The sequence below is a fragment of the Chlorocebus sabaeus genome, chromosome 22 (assembly GCF_047675955.1).
Source record: "Chlorocebus sabaeus isolate Y175 chromosome 22, mChlSab1.0.hap1, whole genome shotgun sequence".
Lineage (NCBI taxonomy): Eukaryota > Metazoa > Chordata > Mammalia > Primates > Cercopithecidae > Chlorocebus > Chlorocebus sabaeus.
Genome location: NC_132925.1, coordinates 38,997,637 through 39,011,257, shown reverse-complemented (window position 1 = coordinate 39,011,257; position 13,621 = coordinate 38,997,637). Strand labels below are relative to the sequence as shown.

At 42.0% G+C, this 13,621-nt stretch overlaps 1 protein-coding gene and 1 non-coding gene across 3 annotated transcripts in view; one reads left to right on the top strand and one right to left on the bottom strand.

Moving 5' to 3' along the window:
* ARHGAP31 (Rho GTPase activating protein 31) overlaps positions 1–13,621 on the bottom strand; it is a 122,745-nt gene that overhangs the window by 72,881 nt on the left and 36,243 nt on the right. The gene's annotated exons all lie outside the window — the stretch shown is intronic.
* LOC119625974 (U6 spliceosomal RNA) lies at positions 1,290–1,396 on the top strand. Its single transcript, XR_005242187.1, has one exon. It is a non-coding gene; the product is annotated as a U6 spliceosomal RNA (small nuclear RNA).

Genomic DNA, 13,621 nt, shown 5'->3' with positions numbered 1-13,621 from the left:
GTTTTCAGAGTTCACCCTGGCACCTACTAGGTGCTCAATAAATACTCCCTGGAGGAATGTATGATTGAATGTACAAATGAATGGATCATTCTAAGATCTACATTTATTTCTGTAGACTCGTCTGTCAATGATAATCAGGAGAATGATTTGTTCTGACATGTTTATATATTTTTGATTTTGAAAAATTCATCAAAGTATAATTTGTGATCAAATAGTTCAAATCACAGCCTCTGGATGCTAATTTCATTATAACATTGTGTGTATTTGTCTTTTTTTTTTTTTTTTTTTTGAGATGGAGTTTCACTCTTGTTGCCCAGGCTAGAGTTCAATGGCGCAATCTCAGCTCACTGCAACCTCCACCTCCCGGATTCAAGTGATTCTCCTGCCTCAGCCTCCCAAGTAGTAGGGGTTACAGGCATGTACCACCAAGTCCTGCTAATTTTGTAGTTTTAGTAGAGATGGGGTTTCTCCATGTTGGTCAGGCTGGTCTCGAACTCCCAACCTTAGTTGATCCGCCTACCTCGGCCTCCCAAACTGCTGGAATTACAGGCGTGAGCTACTGCGCCTGGCCTGTATTTGTCTTTAAATGAAAATGTTTTGGTTCTAGGCCCTGAGTTCCATAGGCTCTTACTTTTTTTTGGCATGTATTACAGTTTTGGGTGGGTACATATTCCCTGTGTAATTCAGGATGCAGCCAGTTTTGGGGGCCGTCATCCTTGTGGGATTCTCAAATCACAGTCTCTGGTTTTGTCCCAGCCTTTTTAAGAACCTTACTGAAACATGCTCTGAATTTCAATTTTATGGGAAGCAGCAGTAACCAATGGTCTCTGCATAGCTCTGAGTAGTCCATTGAGAAATTTATTTTTTCTTTTGATCTTGATGTACATTTGGTATTAATTTTTTTCTTGGTGTATTTCCATTTACACATGAATGACCTCAGTCTGTTTTTAGCAAAGCATTGCTAGAGCTGGATGAGGATGCAGGGCTCATTAACAAAAAATCATTGAGGGGCCTAGGTTATAACTGCTCTTTCAAAGCTCACACAGCCATAACACACATTCTGTTACACAAACACAAACACACAGTCACAGCAGGTTGTGAAACAGAGAGGGACTCTACTTTGAGGAATGTGGCCATGAATATGAAAAAGTAAAACAACCATGAGCTTAACAAAAAAAGGTGGTGGGGACTAGGTTAGATACAAGCTGTGACCTGTGGTCTGCTATCATTTTGATCAACATTTTAGGAGTGCCCAGAACTTGTAAGTCTCATGTCAGAAAGTGAGAGGCGTGCTCACTTGGGCAGCGCATATACTAAAATTGGAACCATACAGAGAAGATTAGCATGGCTCCTGCGCAAGAATGACATGAAAATTTATGAAGCGTTCCATATGAAAAAAAAAAAAAAAAAAAAAAAAGCACTTTGGGAGGCCGAGGCGGGCGGATCACGAGGTCAGGAGATCGAGACCATCCTGGCAAACACGGTGAAACCCCGTCTCTACTAAAAATACAAAAAAATAAATTAGCCAGGCGTGGTGGCGGGCGCCTGTAGTCCCAGCTTCTCGGGAGACTAAGGCAGGAGAATGGTGTGAACCCGGGAGGCGGCGGAGCTTGCAGTGAGCCGAGATCACGCCACTGCACTCCAGCCTGGGTGACAGAGCAAGACTCGGTCTCAAAAAAAAAAAAAAAAAAAAAAAAAAGTGACAGGATGTCTGGGAGACCCCTGAGAGGTAGCAGGAATGTCTTACACACATATCTTTGGTTGTTACATAGTATCAGCGATGCATTTTTTACTGCAAGTTACCACGACCATTCTAAGTGTGCAACAAGAGTATATATAGAAGCCCTGTGAAGTCCAACTGCCCATGTTTATAGATACATATTTAAGAAGATAGGAGTCATACTGTTATCAGAGCAGATGGAACTCCCTTGGTTTCACTAGAAACGTATTGCAAGGGTTCATAATGCTAATTCTGGGGAGATTTTCTTCTCACAAGCTATGTGACCTTGAGCAAATTTCTTAACCTCTTGGTGCCTTAGCTTCCCCATCTGTTAAATTGGGAGAATAATAGTAACTCCTTCACAGAGTTGCTGAGCAGATTAAATGAGTTAACCTGTGGAAAGTACTTAGAACAGTGCCTGACATAAAAAGTGTTACATACTAGTTTGCTATTATTATTATCATCTGCAACAGCAACACCAGCTTACGACAACCATGAATGTCATGTCCTCACTGAAGCTTTTCCAGGATTCCTCAGTTGGATGCATCCTCTCCTCCATGACCTTTATGACCATCTGTCTAACTCTACCTAGACTAAACTATGTGCCCTACCTCCCTGACTATCTGCTGTCCTTGACTCCAAATATCCTCCTGGCTAAGAGAATATATGTGGACTCCTGACTCCCAACTCCTCTATAGCATCAAGACTCATTCATTTTTTTTTCATTCAGCAAATATTTATGGTTATCTTCTCTGTACAGGCTCTGCTGGGTGAGAAAACACATCCCATGATATTTCCCACGCTAACGCACACACTGAAGGAAAGCTCACGCAGACATTTGCTCAGCTCCTCTGGCCAGCTGAGTGAGCACGGGAAGAAGTCAGGTATAGCTAAAGTGATCTTACATTTTGAAAAAAAAGAGATATGTGTTCAGACAAACATTAGCATACTTAAAAGAAGAGCAAGGCAGAAGAATAGATTTGGGATTTTTTCAGATATTCTCAGCCACATGGTCAACAAAATTAAATCACTCCGGAAAGAGACTCACTTTTAAATCTTTCCTGGAGACCACAGCCTTGGCTTGTGCATGGAAACAGCACCCACAACCACACTGCGCACTAGGCTGGGTACCTCATATTCATGGTGTTTGATCTAATTCTTACAAGACCTTGTAAGGGAAGAACTGTCATTCTCCTTTTAAGAGAAGGAAACTGAATCTCAAAGAAATATGTCTTGTCACATCATACAGTTGGCAAGTGGCCCAGGCTCTGCCCCACGTAAGGTCAAAGGGTGCTAATTTTCAAAGACACTTGAGCTACTCCTATATGTAATTGGTCACTAAATCCTGCTGGACTTAGACATGGCATTTGGGAGAGTGACCTCTGGAGACCTTTGTGGATCTTCAAATTTGGGAATACTATTAGAACACTTGATGACAAAATGAGAAGGGAACAAGTCACTTTAAGAGATAGCCATTGGTATCAGCTAAGCTCTTTTCCTGGATAAACTATTAATTTCTAGACACTAGACCCTTTGTGTGTGCCATAAATGTGTGGCCCAGGCAAATCAGAAATGACCAAATGGCATGTGTCTCGTTGTGGTTTTAATTTGCATATCCCTAGTGGCTGATGATGATGAACATCTTTTCGTGTGCTTACCATTTGTCTATCTTCTTTGATGAAATGTCTGCTTATGTCTTTTGCACATTTTCTAATTAGATTGTTCGTGTTTTACTGCTGAGGTTTGAAAGTTTTTTAAATATATTCCATATGCTAGTCCTTTGTTGGATGTGCAGTTTGCACCTATTTTCTTCCTCTTGTTATCTGATTGTTCCGCTTCTTAACAAGGTCTTTTGCAGTGTGCATTTTTAACATTGATGAGGTCCAGTTTATCAGTTTTTCCCTTTGTGGGTCATGCTTTTGGTGTCAAGTCTAAGAACTCTTTGCTTGGGCCGAGATTCCAAGGATTTTCCTTATTTTTTTTTCCTAAGAGTTTTATAGTTTTGCATTTTATATTTAAGTCTGTGATCTCTTTTGAGCTAACTTTTATATAAGGTATAAAGTCTTGCCGGGTGTGGTGCTTCACGCCTGTAATCCCAGCACTTTGGGAGGCCGTGGTGGGTGGATCACGAGGTCAGGAGCTCGAGACCATCCTGGCTAACACGGTGAAACCCCGTCTCTACTGAAAATACAAAAAATTAGCTGGGCGTGGTGGTGGGCTCCTGTAGTCCCAGCTACTCGGGAGGCTGAGGCAGGAGAATGGCGTGAACCCAGGAGGCGGAGTTTGCAGTGAGCTGAGCTTGCGCCACTGCACTCCAGCCTGGGCGACAGAGTGAGACTCTGACTCAAATAAAAATAAAAATAAAAAAATAAAGTCTACATTAAGGTTCATTTTTTTTGGCCTAGGAATGTCTAGTTGTTCCAGCACTATTTTTTGGAAATGCTCTTCTTCATTCATTGCATTGCTTCTACAACTCTCTCAAAAGTTGGTTGGTTGTACTTGTGCAGGGTCGGGGATGCGGGGGGTCAGGGGGAGTTAATGGATTCTCTATTCTGTTACATTGATCTATGTGTTCTTCTGCTAATAGGACACCACCTTTATACTGTAGGTCTTGATACTGAGTAGAGTGATTCTTCCCACTTTATCTTTCTTTTTCAAGATTGTTCTAGCTATTTTAGGGCCTTTCCATATATGTTTTAGAATAAGCTTATCTATATCTACAAAAAAAACCTTGCTGGGATTTTGATAAGAATTGCATTAAACTTATAGTTAACTTAGGGGAAAATAGACATCTTTACTGTGTTGTTTATAAGATCTCTTTGATTTGTTCCTTCTGCGTAACTGCGACCCTCAAGGAGAATGTCATTAGCTAATGCCTGAAATTATTGACCAACCTTATAATTCACCTTTCTTTATGGTCTTCTGTTGTTCCCACTCATGCTGTGTGTTGCTGCCAAAATGATGAAACTCTAGCTCTCCCCCACCAAAGTTGCTGTCTTGTTCATGAATCTCAAATTTCTTCCTACTCCAGACCTAGGCCCAGGTTTACCCTCTTATTCAAACTCCCCAAATTTCCACTTCTCATTCAGTCTTGATATACCCAAGTAATTCATGACTCTGAACTGCTCCCTAAACATATAACTTAGCCAGGAATTCCTTCCACTCTGCCAATCTGCTTCCATTTTCTTCTATCAATTTAAGCTTACTCAATGCAAGAAATATTTCCTAAATAACTTGGTCATCTTGTACGAGTTCATACACAGTGGCAGGCCTAGCATATCTGACATCTGGAACACATGATTTTTAATGCTACTCTCCTCTACAGAATGGATTTATGTTCAGTAATAAGTGTATAATGCAATAACAGCAATCACTGGTATTTTCTGATTTTGTTTTTTAGTTTTATTTTAAAACTAAAACTCTTTTCAAGCTTAACTTGAATAAAATTCTATTTTTTAGCTTTGAATTCTGAGCTTCAATTAAAAAAGAATTCTACTTTAAAGATACTCAGTCAAATATTTCACATATTAACTAAAATTTGTACTTATGAAACAAAAATATCATACCTTGAAGTTTGCATCCCAAGTCACTGTTTTAAGTTTAAAACACAAATAAAAACCTCAAGTGGTCATATAATGACTTGAGTTCTGATTCTTTCTGTATTTACTATGCTATTTTTGTTTATTTCACATCTGCTGATTAAATGCAGGAATATGTAGTACTGCAGGAGCTAGAAACACACACTGCACCTGAAACAAGGTCACACTATTTAAATGAGTATGAGCTAATTGTTAAATGAACACTTAGTTGAGTCCACGTGTTACGTGGACATGTGTTGGGACTCAACTAGGAGTAACATCCATGTAACACCCTTGTGTTACCTGGTCATGGATGTCACTATGGGTAGGAGTTCTCCAAGTAACATCCAATGTTGATACAGCATTTATTAAAGGACAAGGAATGAAAATGTACTAATCCATGTTTATTAAAGGATAAATAATAAAAGTGTACTAATATGCTAAATATATTTGCATACATATTATTAAAACTCACAGTCCCTCAAAATGTCAATACAGTGTCAACAGTGTTACCCTATGATCCTGCAATTCTAGCCCTAGGCATATATAGACCTTAAATGAATAAAAACATATTATCTGCATACAAGCTTGTACCCAAATGTTCATAGCACCATTATTCGCAACAGCCAAAAAGTGGAAAACAACTCAAATGTCCATCAACTGATGAATGGATAAACTGTAGTATATCCATAGAATAGAATATTATTAGACAATAAAAAGGACTTAAGTACCAACACAAGCTTTAACGTGTATGTCCCTTGAAAACATTGTTTAAGTGTAAGAAGCCAGAAACAAAAAGCCAGATGATTCCATTCATATGAAATGTCCAGCATAGACAAATCTATAAATATAGAAACTAGATTCGTGGTTTCTTAGAGCTGGGGGAGTAGGTGGGAAGGTGAGGGAATGGGAAATGGCTATTAATGGGTATGAGGTTTCTTTTTAGGGTGACGCAAATGTTCTAAGATTGATTGTGGTCATTGTTGTACAGCTCTGTGATTATACTAAAAACTATTGACTTGTATACTTTAAATAGGTGGCTGTGTGGTATGTTAATGATATCTCAATAAGATTAAAAATAAAACCAGCAGTAAATGCAGCAATTGTTTAGAACTTAGACCAACAAAAGATTTTGTGGGGAGGAATATTTTACCACTGTCAATATTAGAATTACCAGTGCTTGGTGATTAAAACCCACTCTTAGTTGGTTTTATTGTCATTTTTCACTTTTCTGCTGACCACACATCCCCTTATTTTGGGCATGCAAGGTGCCCCTCTCCCGCTGCTGCAACCTGGTACATCCCTGCTAACACAGTCAGTGTAGATCTACCCTATGGCCCATCTAGCGACTGGCTGATGTAAATTGCTTATATGTAGAAAAAAGTCTAATTTGGGACTTATAAGAAATTTTAAGAATTTGAAAAATAAGGTGAAAACCATTTTAGGAAGTCAAGAGCCATTTCAAATGAAATAAAGCCTTCTACATAGTTAAATGACTCTTCTGTAGACTTCTTACACAGAACCAGTATTTTTGTTTTGTTTTTTGAGACGGAATTTCACTCTTGTCGCCTAGGCTGGAGTGCAATGGCATGATCTTGGCTCACTGCTACCTCTGCCTCCCAGGTTCAAGCGATTCTCCTGCCTCAGCCTCCCGAGTAGCTGGGATTACAGGCACCCACCACCACACCTGGCTAATTTTTTTGTATTTTTAGTAGAGACGGGTTTTCACCATGTTGTCTAGGCTGGTCTCGACCTCTTGACCTCAAGTGATCCGCCCACCTTGGCCCCCAAAGTGTTGGGATTATAGGCCTGAGCCACCGCTCCCGGCCAGAAACAGTTTTTAAACTCAATTAACCCAGGATCTAGATTCCCTGTGCACTCGGGGAGCTCTTCATGCCCATTTGCAGAGTGGCTGTCTTCCTGAACCAGGAACAATCCCTAGGTACAAATGTCTGCTGCTCTTTCCAACTGCAGAACTAGAACAGCTCCTGACAGCTGCGGAGACACCACCCCCGAGACTATCTTACCCTGCAGCCACAGACCAATGCCCCTGCTCCTCAGAGTGCAGACCCCCACTGCTGTGTGGCTGCCACATACTCCTCTTCGCCTAACTGGGCCCCAAATCCCTGTGGAAGCCTGTGTTCTCCTCCCCGATACCATTCTCTTCCTATGTTTCTCACAGGCCCACTGGCTTCACCAAGGAGAACACATTTCCACAGAGGTCCCCTGGCCTGCCCTGGCCTGGTCATCCATCCTCCCGCTAGCCCATCCATCCCATAGGAGTTTATGTCTCCACTTTGAGTTAGGGTTAGGGTTCTCCAAAACTTGGCTTGCATCCTGGCAATGTCATAAATGGTGGTCAGTTCCTACAAGGTGATAAGTGCTATTTTTTAAAAGACTTTATGTACATTATCGCCTGTGATTCTTGCACTTTTTAGAAGCTAGACATTATCTCAATTTTGATGATAAGACTGAGGCTCAGAGAGATTAAATAATTTGTCTCAAGTCACACAGCGAGTACGTGAAAAAACTACGATAGGAATCTATGGCTTCTGTTTCCCATGCCAGTTCAGTATTACATAGAGGAGACGGCCACAGTGAAATTATAGTCTGCATAGACTGCTGTTGGCTGGGCTTGGAGCCTAACCACCATTTTAGATCTTTTTTTTTTCCCATGGGAAAATGAATTTCAAATTCTGAGCAATCAACATACAAGTGTTCTTCTAGAGCGTAACTCATTTTTAATTTGGAGACTATCTCCATTGTCTCCCCACTGAAGGTTTCATTTCTATTGATTCCTTTATCTTACTGGTCAGGACACAAAAGGAGGATTGAAAAGTAAAGGCTTTAGAGTCAGACGGGGGCCTACCACTTAATTGATGTGACCTCAAGCAAATTACTTAACTTATCTGGGCCTCCGTTTCTACCTTTGTAAAATAAGGGCAACATTACACATAGAAGATTATTGTAAGAATTAAATGAACGATGCGTGCTTGTAAAGTGCTTATGCAGTGCTTGGTGCAGAGTCAGCCTCCAATAAACGTGGACCTTCGTTGTTCAATGGGAGAGTCAGGCTGACTACAACCTAGAACATAGCCCTACTGGCCAGGGATGGTCCTTGTTTATTCCTATCATGCAGATGAAATTATTAACAGCACTCCCTTGTACTCTTCAGGTGCCCCAACTTGGATGATAAGTTATATGGGTCACCCGACCTGAAGATGGGCCCAGAAGGCGTGACTTCTAGGGGACCACAAAGCCCCAAGGCTGGAGCTCCTTAATCACAGGGAAATTTGGCCTTTGTCAAGAGCATCTCACCAGGGAGCTGAGAGCTACTGTTTGGATGTTTCCAGAAGCAGCGTCTGGGTTCCCAGTGAGGGTCTGAAGCCAGGAAGAGAGTCTTCAGGGATAAGGGAGCCCAGCCAAAGGCACCAGCAGTCACGCAAGTGTCTGGTCCGACAGGAGCCCTGCCAAGGAGCCAGGCCAAAAGGGCAGGGTGGGGGCTGGAGTGGGGGCCAAGACGGCAAGCCAAACAGGAGATGAGGGGGAGCCGGGAGATGAAGTGTCAGGGACACCAGTAAGGGAGGTCAGCAAGGTGCCGGAAGGGCAAGAGGTCTCACTGTGCCTGGGGGAAGGGGGTCCCTGGGCATCAGTCCCCCCTCTGGGAGCCTACTTCCACTCTTCTTTGTTTGTAAAGGAGTTGAGGCACTATCTAGGGCACATCTGGGTCATATCCTCCTCCATGGTGCTGTGCACATGTGCCAGGCTTGATCAGTGACTCTGAGACTGTTGGTGATAACAAAGACCAAACCTAAAGCAGGCAGTGTCATTTAAACCTCCCACCACATTTAATGAGCAGGATTGGCAGCTTATTTCAATTTTACTTCAGTACTTAACTTCTCACAAAGTAGCAGTCATAAAACACTTCTCATAAATGAGGTGTAATAATTGAAAGCACAAAGAATCAAGAGGCAGCATTGTGAAATGAAAGGAATAAAATGGTTAGAGTCAGAACTAGGTTCTATCCTGTTTCTGTTCTGCCTCTTCCTGACTCTGAATTTTTAGGTAAGTCACTTCACCTCCCTGAGCTTGCCTGTCAATGGAGGTAATAAGTGCTGGGAAGGAAAAGTGTGGGGAGGCACGGATTACAAAGGCTGTGGAGTGCTACACAAATGTAAGCTAGGCATCTCTCCAATATGATAATAAAGTAGGAGTTTCTAAAATAAACATTTATCACATGTTTTAAGAAAAAAGCTCAGAAAAGACGAAATACTTTTTAAAAGAATATAGCTGGAGTAAACATAATGAACAAATTCTAGTACTACAGCACAATCAGAACAACTTCAGACACTAAAGAAATGCTCCTTTATACAGTGGGTAATATGCTAGTGGGAGCTGCTAATCTTGGCTCTTCCAGAAATGTACAACAGTTAGAAAACATAAATATCTTCTCAAAAAGTTAGGATACATCCACGGATAATAGGTTCATAGTGGAAAATTAATATTAACGAAAATTCAGAGTCCCTTTTTGAAGAAGAAAGAGCAACATTTCTTTCCAACAAACATGCCTGGTTCAAACCAGAATGCTGGGTTGGGCTGTTTGGGTCCAGTATTTCCAACATATGGAACAAACAGTACCTTTGATGAAGACAGCACAATGCAATAGAAGACGCATGGGCTCTGGAATCTGATGAGCCTGGGCTCTTATCCAAGTTGGCCCTTAGTCTTCTGTATGACTTTAGGCAAGTTCTTTAGCCTCACTGAACCTTGCTGCTCTCAACAGCAAAATGAAGATAGCAGTATCTACCTAATAGGTTGAATTAAATAATATCTGCTATACTTCAAGTATAGTGCTTGGCACAGAGGAGGGACTAGTAAATGGAAGTTCTCATTATCACTGTGAAAGTACCTTGACCTCTGCTTAGCACTGCCAGGAAGTCAGGGACAAAGACCATGACAATTGCCTGCTACTTGTCAACATGAGTGAGCAGCTGGGCAAAGCTGCCAAAAAAAGGATCACTCAGCCAGGCTGCATGAGTAATGAGTACCACTATAGGTCTGGAAGTCGTGCATGCGTGCGTGTGTTTGTGTGTATGTGTGTGTGTGTGTATGAGAGAGAGAGAGAGAGAGACAGAAAGAAAGAGAGCGCTGTGCACTCCGCTCCAGTGAGAGTACATCTGGAGGATTGGTTACAGCTTGTAGAAGCACATCCTAAAATACAGGGAATCTGGCTGGTGAGGTGGCTCTCGTCTATGTAATCCCAGCATTTTGGGAGGCCGAGGTGGGTGGCTCACTGGAGGTCAGGAGTTCAAGATCAGCCTGGCCAACATGGTGAACCCCATCTCTACTAAAAATACAAAAATATGCTGGGCGTGGTGGCGGGTGCCTGTAATCCCAGCCACTTGGGAGGCTGAGGCAGGAGAATCATTTGAACCTGGGAGGCAGAGGTTGCCGTGAGCCGAGATCATGCCACTGCACTCCAGCCTGGGCAACAAGAGCAAAACTCTCTGTCTCAAAAAAAAAAAAAAAAAAAAAAAAAACCAAGGAATCCAGAGGACGATGAAGAGAATCCAGAGGACCTAAACACTAGCTCATTTGGAGAATGGTTGAAGGAGCTGGCGGATTTAACCTGGAAAAGAGAAATCTAGAGGCGAAGTAATAACTTTTAAAATAATTAAAGGGCTTCAAGCAGAAGTAGGTGGAAACATACTCTTTGTGACTTAGAAAGCAAAACAGGACCCAAAGTCAGAAATGACAGAGGCTGTTCAGCTCAGTAGTAGAAAGGACTGTCAGTCCCATGGAGCTCTTCACCTAAGGGAACGGGCCGTGTAGTGAGGCGGTGCAGGAAGTCAGGCACTGCAGAAGCTGAGCAGAAGCTGGATGACTCCCGGGTCCAGGATTCCTGTACTGGGTTGGGCTGGGATTAGCTGCCCTATGGGGTTTCTTCTGAGTCAAACTTTAAAAGAGCCCTGGTTTTCATAATCCTGCTAAAATTGTTTTGTCCTTATTAAATCATATTTTATCAATCTCAAGTCCCTCAAAATGTTTGAAGAGGTGATTATGCCTGAATACATTAAAAGCCAGAGGAAATAGTGAATTTAGGGCTCTTGGAGTTGTTTTCTTTTTGTAATTAGATTCAGAATGTTTTTGATGATTTTCATTCTAGTCCAGGACTCATGAATATTTATGAGAGTTTGCAGGTACTATATACACACCTTCTTCCCTCACTCCTTTTGAAAATCCAACATGGAGTCAGAGTTTTATTTTTCCCTGTTTTGTCTAAAATTTAAAGTATTTTTAAGTTTAAAGTCTAAAAGTAATTCATATGGCTTCACTTAACCTCTTCCATTTTTATTCTTTTCTCTCAAATTGTTCAGAACATATACTATACGTACACACAGAAGAAAAGTAATTAAAGGGCCGATTTTGATCGTCTTTTTTTCCCAAATACAACCATGTAAACTACATTAGTTATCTCATCTGAATCATGGAGTGCTACAGAAATGTGATTCAGGGCTGAAACAATGTTTAATTATTTAGCATGGGGACTCTGGGGCGGATTTGTGGACCCTATGGTCTTAGCCAAGTACCCCTGGAACTCAAGATTTGATCAAGGGCAGACCATCAGAAGTGGACATTTGAACCATGTCAGCAGTTTCAGAGGAGCACCCAATGACATTTTAATCTGAAAGATTATAAACAACCTCACTCCCACCACTAGCCATGCCACCTCCTGAAGAATGTGCAGCGTGGTGGATCTGAAGGAGCCATTGATAAGGAGGAGAGCAGCTTGAAAGCACCCTGGTGAAGCAAGAGTTTGACAGCCGAGATTATTTTCAATGCTTTCAAAGGCACACACTTTATAAATATATCGCACATATACAGAACAGGTCTGTTCCTATGCATAATGTGTGTATGCAACAGTCTATTTAAAAGCATTTCAAAGCCCATTTAGTTATAGTTTCTCCTAAGTGGTGTGGGTAAACGATAAAGAGATAAAGGGCAAGGGCCCTTCCCACAGAACCATAGACGGCTCTAGCTGACAGTCACTTGGAGACAATCTCCATTTTCCTCACTGTGTAGATGAGGAAGCTGGGATTCCAAGAGGAGGTGACTTGCTTAAGGCTCACCAGAAAATTAGCTCTAATATAATAATAAATCCAGGTTTATGGTTCCAAAACTAGAGTTTACTAAGTGATGGTGAAAAGAAACCATCCACACTGTAAACAACCACAAAATAACCCTAAAAACAAACAAAGCCACTGAGAGCCAGGAGTCATGGTTCTTATCCCAGCGAAGGAATGCACACCCTGTCTGATTTCCTGGCCATTGCAACACAGACCATCGGGTCACGGGATAATCATGCCATTGGTATGGAATACAAGATGGCTGGTTTTTCCTAGATGCCCGCACGCTGAGCCGATGGCATCACCCTGCTTTGTAATGGTAGATCTAGCCAGGCCATTCTCTGCAGCTTTGGCTGTTCTGGGTTCTCTAGGATAGCTGAATTGATCCACTAAAGATAAGAAGAGGCACCTGGGAAAATGTACAAATCCCACCCCCTACATTCTCCCAACTGCAGCTCCTGCCTTTGAGCCTCATTTGCTCTTTTCCTGAAGGCTCTCTCCACAACACTAACTGGGGTGATTACATCAGTTCAAACAATCAGACGATTGAATGGAAATATCTATCACACTAGTTGATTTTATGAAGCAACTGGCTAATGGAGTCACTGATGATAGTGGAAACTCACTCCGCATAGACACAGCCTCATTCTCTTCTCCACTTTGACTTCTTCAGCCTCTTTGTTTGTTTACCCAGACAGGGTCTTCATTTGCCAGGTTTCTCAGCACCAATGAGGACTCACACAATGAGGCTTGGATAACACTTTCGTGGGGACACTGCAGACAGACTCCTCTCAATACGTTCATGGTTCAGTCACAGAACAGTCTGTCCTTTCACTGGGCACTGTGGAATGAGCGTGAGCTCTGTGAGCGGGCAGGCAGGGCATCTTCTGTTTGAGAGCCAAGTCCTGTTTCGAAGTTCCCCACTGTAACCTTGGATACAGCTGGCTGGGGGTGGGAAGGCCCTGTGAGAGGCCTTTGTTTATAACTGGAGACTCCGTGGAAGGAGGTTATGGATAGCTGGATTTGGGGCCTTGCAAAGGAGGAGGGGAGAAAACTGGAAAGAGAACTTCTCTTTTCAGAACTTCTGCAGGTTCACAAAGAAAGGATCCCAGCCAGGTATAGATCCATTGCAAAAAGTGTTCTGTATTTTCTAGCTCTCCTTCAATACCTCCTGAATGTTTCCTTTTTAGCTGCTC